The 11,780-nt window shown below is 39.6% G+C and overlaps 1 non-coding gene across 1 annotated transcript; it reads right to left on the bottom strand.

The window, feature by feature from the left end:
• Positions 1-10,790: 10,790 nt before the first annotated feature.
• LOC117613580 lies at positions 10,791-10,897 on the bottom strand. Its single transcript, XR_004583742.1, has one exon. It is a non-coding gene; the product is annotated as a small nucleolar RNA R71 (small nucleolar RNA).
• Between the last annotated feature and the right edge of the window lie 883 nt (positions 10,898-11,780).

The following is an 11,780-nucleotide window of genomic DNA, read 5'->3' as shown; positions in this document are numbered from 1 at the left end:
ACGGCAAGATCACAGCTCGTCAAGTTCTTGTTTCCTCCCTTAAATCCAAAGTCCCTAAACGACCAACCTTGCATCCAAGAAGTTGCCGAACGGCAAGTTGAGACTTCAGAATTTTTTCTTCTCCAACCTTGCCGAACGGCATGAAGCACCCCATTTTTATACCACTCCAAACCCTAGCGTTCCTACATGGCCGAAGCCCATCTTGGGCCCAAGTCCAATATGTTGCCGAAGCCCCAACCAAAAAAGGCTCAGCTCCAATTCAAAAATATAGCTGGACCCTTGCCGAACGGCAAGGGCCATGAAAAATATTGTTTGTAGTCCTAAACTCCCAAAATGGCCCGGCCATTTTTCAACAAAAAAAAAAAAAAAAAAACTAGACCCTTGCCGAGCGGCAAGGGCCATGAAAATTTTTAGAGTCGAAAATTTTCAAAATGGCCTAGCTCCTTCGAAGGCCTAGCTCCCGAGCTCAAAACAAAAATAGCTAGACCCTTGCCGAACGGCAAGGGCCATGGACAAATCATGGAAGCATTCGTTCTTCTCTAAACAAATTTTCAAAGGACCCGGCTCCTTCGAAGGTATGGCTCCCCTACGGACCCAGCTCCCATCCTATCTGCAACGTACCCAGGTATCCAGGTACCCAGCTACCATGTGTTGACGCAACTCCTAGCTTGCCAACTTGGGGGACTAGGAAGTGCCCTACGACTCCCAACGAAGCTGGAATGCTCGGTTACAATTACAAAACTCACAAGTTCCCAACCCAGAAGTTACTTCTCGACCGCGAACTTGGGGGACTACTGTTTACACCATATTGAACCGAGCAGACCCAGCACCAAAGCAACTAGCACCAAGGCAACCACGCCTTCTCCCATGCCGAAGGAAGACACACCTGCCGAAGCTCCCAAATGCCAAACCTAATCTCCAGGACACGTGTCGCCACCACAACGGCTTGCACAAAATCCCCCATTGGAACTTTGTGCAAAACTCCCACTTTCACCTCCCTATAAATAGGGAACAGTACCCAGGTAAAACCAAGAACTATTCTCCTACTTTTACTGTTACTCTGCCAGAATTACTACCCGTAACTGACTTAGGCATCGAAGAGCCTTCGGCCGGCACCACACCGGTGTCCGAAGCTTAACGGTTGCTTCTCCTCTTTTTACCTTCTGCAGGTCTTACCAATCCATTTCACCCAAGGGCTTCAGCCCTCTTCCTTGCTGAAGACCTAGTACCTCTAATCACTAAGTTGGACTCAAATAGTGGCCGAGCCATTTTGAGCATCAACATCATTCGACAACAGTTTCTTCATAACAACTGTTCCTTCATTAGGGAACTATTACACATATCCAAAATTCACAGCAAAATCTTGTTAAAGTTTACTAAGTCCTCTGTTCTGCTGTTTTAACTCTACAGCAACTTATTCACTCTTGGATGTCGATTTCCCTTGCTCAGATGACTAAGGTTGCTTCTTGAATGTTGTTCAGCTTTCTGTTCTCTACAACATATCCAAAGATGGTGGCCATGCAACAAGTTTAGGCCACTCGGACCTAGTATAACTGAAATTACAAGCTCCTCTCTTGTTATCAAGTGTTGTTTGGTAGTTTTGTGGCGGCTCGTGGGCCACTTTGTGGTGGGCCATTGGATCCTAAAATGATTCTCATGTCGTCCTGACACGACGAGATGCTCGGATTTGAATTCGGTTGTCGTTTGACTGTCGATCGGATAACGCATATAGGGCGTTATCCGCGTTCGACATGCTCGGACCGTTGGATCGACTCCAATTTCATGTACGTTGATCTACGCACCTCTAGGATCGTGTAGGAATTCGCAGATTATGAATCGGAGTCCCGGATGCTTCGATTCAATGAGTTAAAATTAGATTAAACAGTAACCGTCTCATCGTGCAATCGCGAGCGATCCGACCATTCGATTTGGACCAACCTTATAGGTCATGTATAATAAACCTTGTGGATCGGAAATTGGAGGTCGTGAGCCCCACGGCCCAATTGGCCCAATTCATAAAGTTTGACCATGCGGTTCACTGCGTGTCTTCCAAGGCTAACCCATCATCCGAAACACGTAATTGGAACTTAAGATCTTCTTGTTCGATGTACACACACTTGAATCCCGGGAAACTAGGATTTTATTTAATGTTCTAGTTCGACGTATCTTATGTTAATCTCGTCCTCGTATTCTGAAATAGGTACTCCGGCTACTCATACTTAGTAGGCGGGACCCTCTTAGGGTCAAGCAGCGTGGGACTATTAGTGAGTGGACTTTGTTTTCAATTAATATGCATTATTTTATGATGAAAAAACTATGCATAATGATTTAATGGTTCATTGAATCTATTATATAATTAATAGTTGAAACTTGATATTTTTGTAAAGTAATTGCAATATATTTGGGTTTTGGCATGTTGCGAGTATCTTGAGTTGATATATATTATTTTCGAGAATTTCTATCTATGCTTAGTTATGTGTGGGGTACATGGGGTGTTGGTAATGAGATTATGGAAAGAGAGTGGATAGTTTATGTCAGTTTGAAATGCTATAAGCACTACCCTTTGTACCTCCCCGGATTTGGAAATTGGGAACTATGGATATTCGGATATGTCAGAACTTGGGCACCCTTGAGGGGGTGTTTCGTAGACCCTTAGCGGGGTTATTCTGCACGTGTAAGACTTGTCACAGGTGCACGAGTATTGAGGATTCCGTTGTGCATGCTCATGAGCTTAGTCCCAGTTAGACGGCTCGTTCCCTAGCCACATGGTCAATTGAGAATTCTTCGATGTGGACTAGTCAATCAATCCCCCAGTTGGATTGTTTCCCCGATACAAACTTGGTAGTGGTCGTAACTATATATCTGTGTATATGATATTATATATGTATTTGTATGTATGTATGTATGTATGTATGTATGTATGTATGTATGTATGTATGTATGTATGTATGTATTTATGTATGAATTCCTTCTTGTTTATCAGTGAGGATACTTCCTAACTCGCCGTGGCAATGGGCATGTGTTTCGAGAGAGTGGTTTGGGGAAATAGTGTCGTATGGGATGGATATTTGGATATCTTTATGAGATATGAATTTCATCGTGGTTTTGACGTGGCTATATATAAAATCTATGATGGTTTTGAGTTCAAATTTTTTGCATTGTTTTCCAACCTTGGGGTTACTATATGTTGTTTTTAACTAACGAAACTTTGTTTTTGTCCACTTACACTTTTCTATTTTGCACCCCCCAGGCAGTAGATAGATTCAAACTTCGTTCTTTAAAATAAATAACTCATTGGATTTCATATATTTAGGTACCTATTTGACTTCTTAAAAATGGCAAATATGGTAAACCTTGTTGGCCTTGTCGACCCTGCCCAAGTTAGTGCTCAATCTGAACTGTTATCTCAAAGATCACGACATCTAGCAAATCACCTTAAAAAGGCAGATGGGGATCAAATTTTATTGGTGCCTTATAATCTTGGGTTAGTCCCCTTAACAAGATTTTCTTTGTAATTAGGCAGTAGGTCTAAACTATTTAACCTCTCCTCATCTTGTGTAGGTGTCATTGGGTGTTGATAATTGTGAGACCAAAAAAAGAGACTGTATGTTATATGGATTCATTATAAAATGGCACGGTTGACGAGGAATGCAAACATGTAGTGAACACGTAAGTTGATTTACTACATTGTAATGTGTGTTCGTAGGCGTTTTATGATAGATATAATCAGGGATCCCACCCTAGAATTTGAGAAGTAGGTAAAAGTCAAAATTTAAGATTTAATTTCTGTTTTTTTTTTTTTGTTGTTGTTGTAAACTACGATGATTGTAATTGGAAAAAGTCTAAATTTAAGATTTTATTTTTATAACACGACAGTTTTTTAGGCCGGTTTTTTAAATACCGTCGTTTGTATTACTATAACATGTCCGTTGTTGTATCTTTGAATAATCATTGCTTATTTTTTGCGGTTTGAGAAGAGAAAAGAACCCATATTGTATGCTCAAGAAGACATTGATGAAATTAGGAAGGAATGGACAGAATTTGTGAGCCTTCATATGGACTAGATATTTTGTGTTACAATATACATATTTTTTTTTTGTAATTAGTGAACAGTCAATGACTAAGGAGATGTATGTGTATATGAATGGCTTACCGTTGAACATGACAGTAATTCACTAAACCAACATCCCATGACAATGACAACAACACGATTATTTCATACACTGTCGTCTTGTGAAAGTTGAAAACAAAACATCGACTGTTAATCAACAAAATGACATGTAGTTACTAAAAACACGATGGTTTATATATAAAAATGACGTCTACCAGATACTTTTTAAGGAAAGCAATAATCCACATTAAAAATACTAAAAAATGTTGTACCTTAAACAACGACGGTATCTACCCACATATAGACGTCTTAAAGGAGTACAACGGAAATAAATACATAAAAACTGACGTTGTAATGTTAAACAACGTCGGTATTTACCCTCTTAGAGGCGTCTTAAATGACTACAATGGCGATAAATACATAAAAAAGGACGTTATAACTTCGAACAAGGTCGTTATTTACCCACTTATAAACGTCTTAAAGGACTACAACGACGACAAATATATAAACAATGACGTTGTAACTTCAAACAACGTCGGTACTTACCCACTTGTAGATGTTTTAATAATGGAAGATGACGGCAAATGCATAATAAGTGATCTTGTAATTTATAAACAACATCAGTTCTCACCCAATTGTAGACGTCTAAAGGGACTAGGACAATCAAGAGCATGGAGTTGATTATCAAGAGGTTTTTGCTCCTGTTGCAAGATAGGATACAATTCGGTTAGTAGTCTCATTAGTAGCACAAAACTCATGGCCCATCTTCCAGCTTGATGTGAAATCGGTCTCCCTTAATGGCGAACTACTTGTGCAAGTCTACATTGAGCAGCCTCCTAGTTATGTGATAAAGGGTAATGGACATAAGGTTTACAGATTAAAGAAGGCTTTATATGGCCTGAAAGAGGCACCTCGAGCCTGGTACAGTTGTATAGAAGCATACTTTGAAAAGGCAGGTTTCAACAAATGTCCATATGAGCACACTTTATTCATCAAGTATGGAGCAGAAGGTAAAATCCTGATAGTTCGCTTATATGTTGATGATCTTATTTTTACGGGCAATGATGAGGCTATGTTTGTTGATTTTAAGAATTCAATGATGGCTGATTTTGACATGACTGATTTGGAAAAAATGAGATATTATCTTGGTATAGAAGTAGTACAAACAGCTACTGGATTTTTTATTGGGCAAAAGAAATATGCTCAGGAGATTTTGGAGAGGTTTCACATGGAGAATTATAATCCAGTTGGGACTCCAACTGAACCGGAATTGAAGCTCTCAAGTGATCTTGATGGAGAGAGTGTTGATAATACTTACTTCAAACAAATTGTTGGAAGTTTAATGTACTTGACAGCCACTCGGCCTGATATTATGTATGCAGTGTGTCTAATTAGCAGGTATATGGAAAGACTAACGGAGCTGCATCTCAGAGCTGCTAAAAGAGTGTTTCGTTACTTGAAAGGAACAACAAATTTTGGTATTTTCTACAAGAAAAATGGAGGACCTATTTTGACGGGTTTCATTGACAGTGATTACGCTGGTGATTTGGATGATAGGCGGAGTACAATAGGCCATGTGTTTATGATGGGTTGAAGTGCCATATCATGGGCATCAAAGAAGCAATAGGCTGTAACTTTGTCCACAACTGAAGCAGAGTTCGTATCTGCAGCAACCTATGCATGTCAAGCAATTTGGTTGAGAAGGATTCTTGAAGAGCTACAGTTTCATCAACATGGGCCTACTGTGATTCATTGAGATAATAGTTCAACTATTAAACTCTCCAGGAACCCAGTTTTACAGGGAAGAAGCAAGCATATAGATGTGAGGTATCATTTTCTTCGTGATCTTGTAACTGAGAAAACCATTGATTTGGTTTATTGTCGAAGTGAAGACCAAGTTGCAGATATCCTGACCAAACCTCTAAAGCTGGAAGCATTTGAGAAGTTGCTTGGATTACTTGGAGTTTGTTCAAGTTCCTTTTTAAATTGATTGCATAGATGGCATTCAGTTTAAGGGAGGGTGTTAAGATATGTAGTCATTTGTTTTTCAATAAATTCCTATTTGTTAGGAAGTCTGTTGCTTTTACCTATTCCTTAGGAGAATCCCAGATTATTAGGAGTTGTTAGTCGTGGGATTAGAGGTTGCTTTATTTTCTAGCTTTCTGTTACTTGCATTTGTAATTAATTAGACTTCAAGTCAATGAATCAGTCTCGCATTCATTTTACTCATTCTGCAGCAAACTCAGCTTTTAGTTTTACAACAACTAAAAAGTCCTTTAGCCCAATTTAAACTGATAGACTATTCGACTTCTACCAAAATTTCGACAGAGTCCCCACTGTAATTGGAATATTTCCCAATTTACAGTACCTGCAAACAAGTGCCAGAATAAACCCAACTTCCAGCATGCACAAAGTGAAGTCACACACAACAGCTAAGACTATTCGAATGGGCTTCATGCTTTCTACCCAAACTCAAAACGAGCAAACAGAGCAACTAAAGATTAAGTTTACAACCCGGGGAAAAATAAAATGTACAGAGTGATAGTAGCACACTGCTACGGAGCAGATAACGATGACCCCTTCGTTTATATGCAACATAAATAACCCATCCGTTTTAGAAAATAATGTAAACTTGTTAATTTAATCCTTATTGTAAAACCATAAATTCAACACCACTAAAGTAAACCCATTAATATAAAATATAACCATCGAAACCCAAAATTCTTTTTTCGGCAATCATACCCTTGTAAAAATACAATAAGCCAAGTAATTTCCAAATATCCCATCTCAATTCTGAAATTAATTTCAAATGTTCATACCTATGCAGAGTACTCTCAATGCACATGCTCAAGAAGCCTCAACCTGGAAATAAATTCACATATACCACATATACCCGTATATATATATAGAGACACACACAAACATTCACCATAACAAGATATGTACCAGGGCAAACAATCCAACTCAAGGACTGTTTGTTCTCAACCACATGTTGGGATCCTGCATCATACATGTGGCAAGGGATGAGCAGTTCAACCGGGAGACTATTGCTCCCTAGCATGCACACAGGGGCCTGCATCGTACGTGTGGCTGAATCCAATCATACGCGTAGACTAACATCCTCACACATCTCCCAAAAAGTATTGTGTGCCCTGATGGGTCCCAAAGACCAACTTTAATTCTTTTCTATAATTCCATCTTTTCATATCGAACCAGGGGAAGTACAAAAATGGTGTGTAGCCACATAAATCTCATATCCCAAAATATATCCAAATCCATATACTTTAATAATAATAAAATAATAATAATAATCCCTGGAAATCCAATATCACATTGCAAAAGCCAAGACTAGCCCGATAATATAATCCCATAATCTCAATCAACCCAAAATAATCAATTTTCCAATCAAATCACATTTATGCAAGCAATTCCATGTTTGAAAAACAATGTTCATTTAAAAACATATGTCCACTCACAGCAAGTCCAATGCTGCTCAACTTTGAGAGGACTCTTCCTCTAGAGCACGCGAAGTGTGTTACCTATTCGAGAGAATAAACGAACTTAATTAACAAACATACCCAACAATGAACTTTAACTCGAAACTCTAGTTCTCGGGCACAACCTTTAAGAAGGTTTATAGGGTCATTCTAGTGCTTCCCGAAGGATCATATAGTCCCGGAAGACTCATGGTCAATCGAGCGGTCAAACTTTCCATATTGGTCAGTAGGGCCAGCAAAGCCCACGAACTCCGATTTCTGATCCGAAAGCTCCTACACAATCTTAGAGGTACCAAGAACAACATAGTTGAAATTGGAACCGATCAAACGGTCCGAACCTATCGAACCCGGATATCGCATAATAGGTGCAATATCCGTTCAATAGTCAAACGACAACCAATTCCAAATCCAAGCATACAGTGGCCAACGCATTGCCACCCACCACCGGCAGCGCTTGGGTGTCTTGAGAAATTTCCGGACCGAAATTTCTCGAAACACCCTACAATGCCTATACCAACAGATCAAGAACAACTAGGGGAGCATTTTTTTTTCTTTGACCACAACCAAAAATTGACCGGAACTAGCAGGAACGAAGCCAAAACAGTCGGCATAATTGGGGGTTAGAAATCGATATCTAAAACCTCAAAATTAATCCAAACCAAGCACATAAACAGGTAGAGTGATAAGTTCACAATTGTATATCATTTTGTACCCTTCTTGCTTATGATTTGGTTATGTTATTGAGTCAAACGTGCGCTTTTAATCCCTTTTCTGTTTATCATTCAGTTCATTGGGCCTTAGGTAACAATGGTGTCTTTGGATAAGAAAAGATGCAAAATGGTGCAAAAAACGAGCAGACTGGGTTAGCAACTCATTTCGGCCTTAACATCTTTCTCCGAACTTGGATTGGCCCAAATAATATGTAGTTGGAAAGATGAGAGTCTGAACTTCAAGATGGACTACTCAAATGCATCAGATAATTAAGTTGAGCCCAATTCGTGAGCCCATATGCACACCAAGCTCAGGATTGCATTTTCCAGTTGTTGAGCCTTGGATACTTTCTTTGAGCCATGTGACTCACCACAGCTTTCCTTGACTTTAGACCTGACATGTTGAGCAATTAAGGGAGCAATTAAGGGAGGTCTTTCCTTGACTTTAGACCTGACATGTTGAGCAATTAAGGGAGGTCTTTCCTTGACTTTAGACCTGACATGTTGAGCAATTAAGGGAGGTCTTTCCTTGACTTTAGACCTGACATGTTGAGCAATTAAGGGAGGTCTTTTCTTGACTTTAGACCTGACATGTTGAGCAATTAAGGGAGGTAATTAAGGGAGGTGTGTCAGCTACTCAAGTGCAGAGGAGTCACTCCATTCACCAATAATTCACTCCAGCCATCCTATATCACTTCATTCAGCCCAAAATCAAAGGAGGAACTCCAGCAAGCCTTCCTTCCATATTCCTACGAATTTGTTCTTTCTCTGCCATCACCAGCCACCCAAACTCATCCCAAATCACCTCTTTAGTTGCCATACTCTAGACATGAGAAAGTTCTTGGAGTAGCATTAGAAGTGGATAAGCACCTGGAGAAGCCTTGGAAACCACAAGCAACTTCAGAATTGGTTTTCTCTACTCTTATTGCATTCAATATGTTTTCTCATTTTTGCTTAAGTTTCATTTCCATTATGAGTAGCTAAATTCATAACTAGGGCTATGATGTAACCTAACATGAATATTCTGGGTTTATAAGTTGAAGTTTTGAGTTTCAAGTTTGATTCATGATTCATATTCCTATTCTTTATGCTTATCAGTTAATATGCTTGTTTGGATGATTGATCACCATTAGAACTTGTATATTAGCTACCTTGGTTTGAATCAAGAGTAGACACCATGCTTTGATTTTAATTGAACTATGAATAAGAAAAGTATGTATGGACATTCGACAACAGGGATTAGATACATGCTTGGTTGTTTAAATTGTTCTTCTATGCTTAATGGGTTCCTAATGCTTAATTTAGATTAGACAACAAATGATCAAGTTAGGGAATTAGGAGCACAAGGTTAGGACCAGACACCATGGCCTAATCATACTTTAGCTAGAATCAACCTTTGAATCCGAATGAGACTTGTCACTTGACTCCTTATAACCCAGAATTGAATTGTTATGGTGAATCGAATGCCCTAGTATCCCAACCTGTTTTCCAGCCTACAAAAGTACTCTTTTGTTACATTTGTTCACCTTGCTTTTGTTTGAAATTTCGTTTTGCCTCATTTGTTCAACAATTACAACCACTCTTGCTTTAAATTCTGTTTTAGACTTAACCTCCTACTTTCTTGAATTTGGTAATCTAAGTACATAACTAGTTTTAACTTCTCAGTCCTCGTGGGTACGACCTCGTACTTGTCTTGCTATACTACTAATTGGCCCGTACAATTGCGAGTTAACATTTTAACAACAAATTTTGGCGCCGTTGCCGGGGACTGAATGAAAGTTCTTCCCTGGTTATGTACCCAAAGTTACCCTATTCTTTTAGAAGTACTAATTAACTCAAATTATTTTCTGTTTCAGGTAGTTTATGTCTAGTAATCCTTTCCTTGAACAAGTGAGGTCTTCATTCCAACGCTCGAGATCTTTGAACGCAGGGCCATCTTTGCAACCAAACCGGGTGATCTCTGAAATTCAGAATCGTCTAGAAAGAGAGTTAGCAACTGCAAAAGAGCAAGCCATTGCCACATTTGAAGGTCTTGCTATCCACACTGACCTCCCAGGGTCTTCACCTTCAAATTCGGAATCAAGTTCAGACCAAGAAGAAGAAGAGATGGCTGCCAATGAGTTCATGGGAGACCTTGATATCCCAACAATTCCAGCATCCCCTTCAAGCATCTTGCTGCCCACCGCAGCTCGAAACTATGAGCTTAAATCTTCTCATCTTAATATGCTCCCTTCTTTTTATGGTTTACCTAATGAAGATCCATTAACTCATATAAAGGATATTTTTAATGTTGTGAGCTCTTTTCCCTTGACAGGTGTGACGGAAGAGCAACTTCGAATGAGAGTGTTTCCGTACACTTTGAAAGATAAGGCGAAATATTGGTTGAATTCTTTGAAGCCTGGTTCACTCATGACTTGGGGAGCCATTCAAAAGAAGTTCTTGGAGAAATATTTCTCCACGCAAAAAACCGACATGCTCAGGGACAAGATCCTTCTATTTGCACAACAAGATGATGAGTCGCTTTGTGAAGCATGGGAGAGATTCAACGGGCTGCTCAATCAATGTCCTCATCATGGGATTCCATTGAAGCTTCAGATGCGTATGTTTTATAAAGGACTAACCCCCCCTAGCCATAATATTTTCACTAATTTTGCAGGTGGTTCTTATAAGACTAAAACTCCAGAAGAAACATATGAACTCTTTGAACAGATAGCAATGGAGACCCAACACACCGATACAAGAGGTAAACGTATTGCTGGTGGTTCTAATGATTCTTCCAGTGTGCAGATTTCCAAATTGGAACAAAAGCTAGATGCCCTCCTTGCATTGAACTCAAGAAACCCTTTGAAGGAAGTGTGTAGCATCTGTGAAACTCATGATCATCCTACCATTTCTTGTCCCTTTGGGGCTGCATATCCAGAATTTGTGCAAGAGCAAGCTAAGTTGGTGAATTCCTACAACCGAGGTCCAATAAATGACCCATATTCTCAAAGTTATAATCCAGGTTGGAGGAATCATCCAAACTTTTCATGGAGGAATACACAGAACCAAGCGAATCCCCCTTCACTTCAAAGGCCACAACAATCATCATCGTTGGAGGATATAGTGAAGCAAATGGCAATCAACCAATCCAATTTCCAGCAAACAACACAAGCTGCCATCTCCAAGTTGGAAGTCCAATTGGGCCAGATAGCTACTGAAATAGCTCAAAGAGAACCTGGGAAATGGCCAAGTCAAACCGTGATCAATCCAAAAAACCAAGAAGCCAAGGCCGTTCATGTGCTCAGATCAGGTAAGATTGTTGATAACAAAGTTGGTTCTGATCTATCAAATGATGTTGTGGTTGTAGAGGATGAAGATGAAGAGGAAACCACAGCTATGGAAGGAGAACAACCCAAAACGCCCCAATCTGCTCCTAAGGCCAAATCTGATTCTCAGGAACCCAATCCATTTCAATTGCAT

This window comes from Prunus dulcis, unplaced genomic scaffold (assembly GCF_902201215.1).
Source record: "Prunus dulcis unplaced genomic scaffold, ALMONDv2, whole genome shotgun sequence".
Lineage (NCBI taxonomy): Eukaryota > Viridiplantae > Streptophyta > Magnoliopsida > Rosales > Rosaceae > Prunus > Prunus dulcis.
Note: the sequence above shows the minus strand (reverse complement) of the source record. Positions and strands in the feature narration are given on the sequence as shown.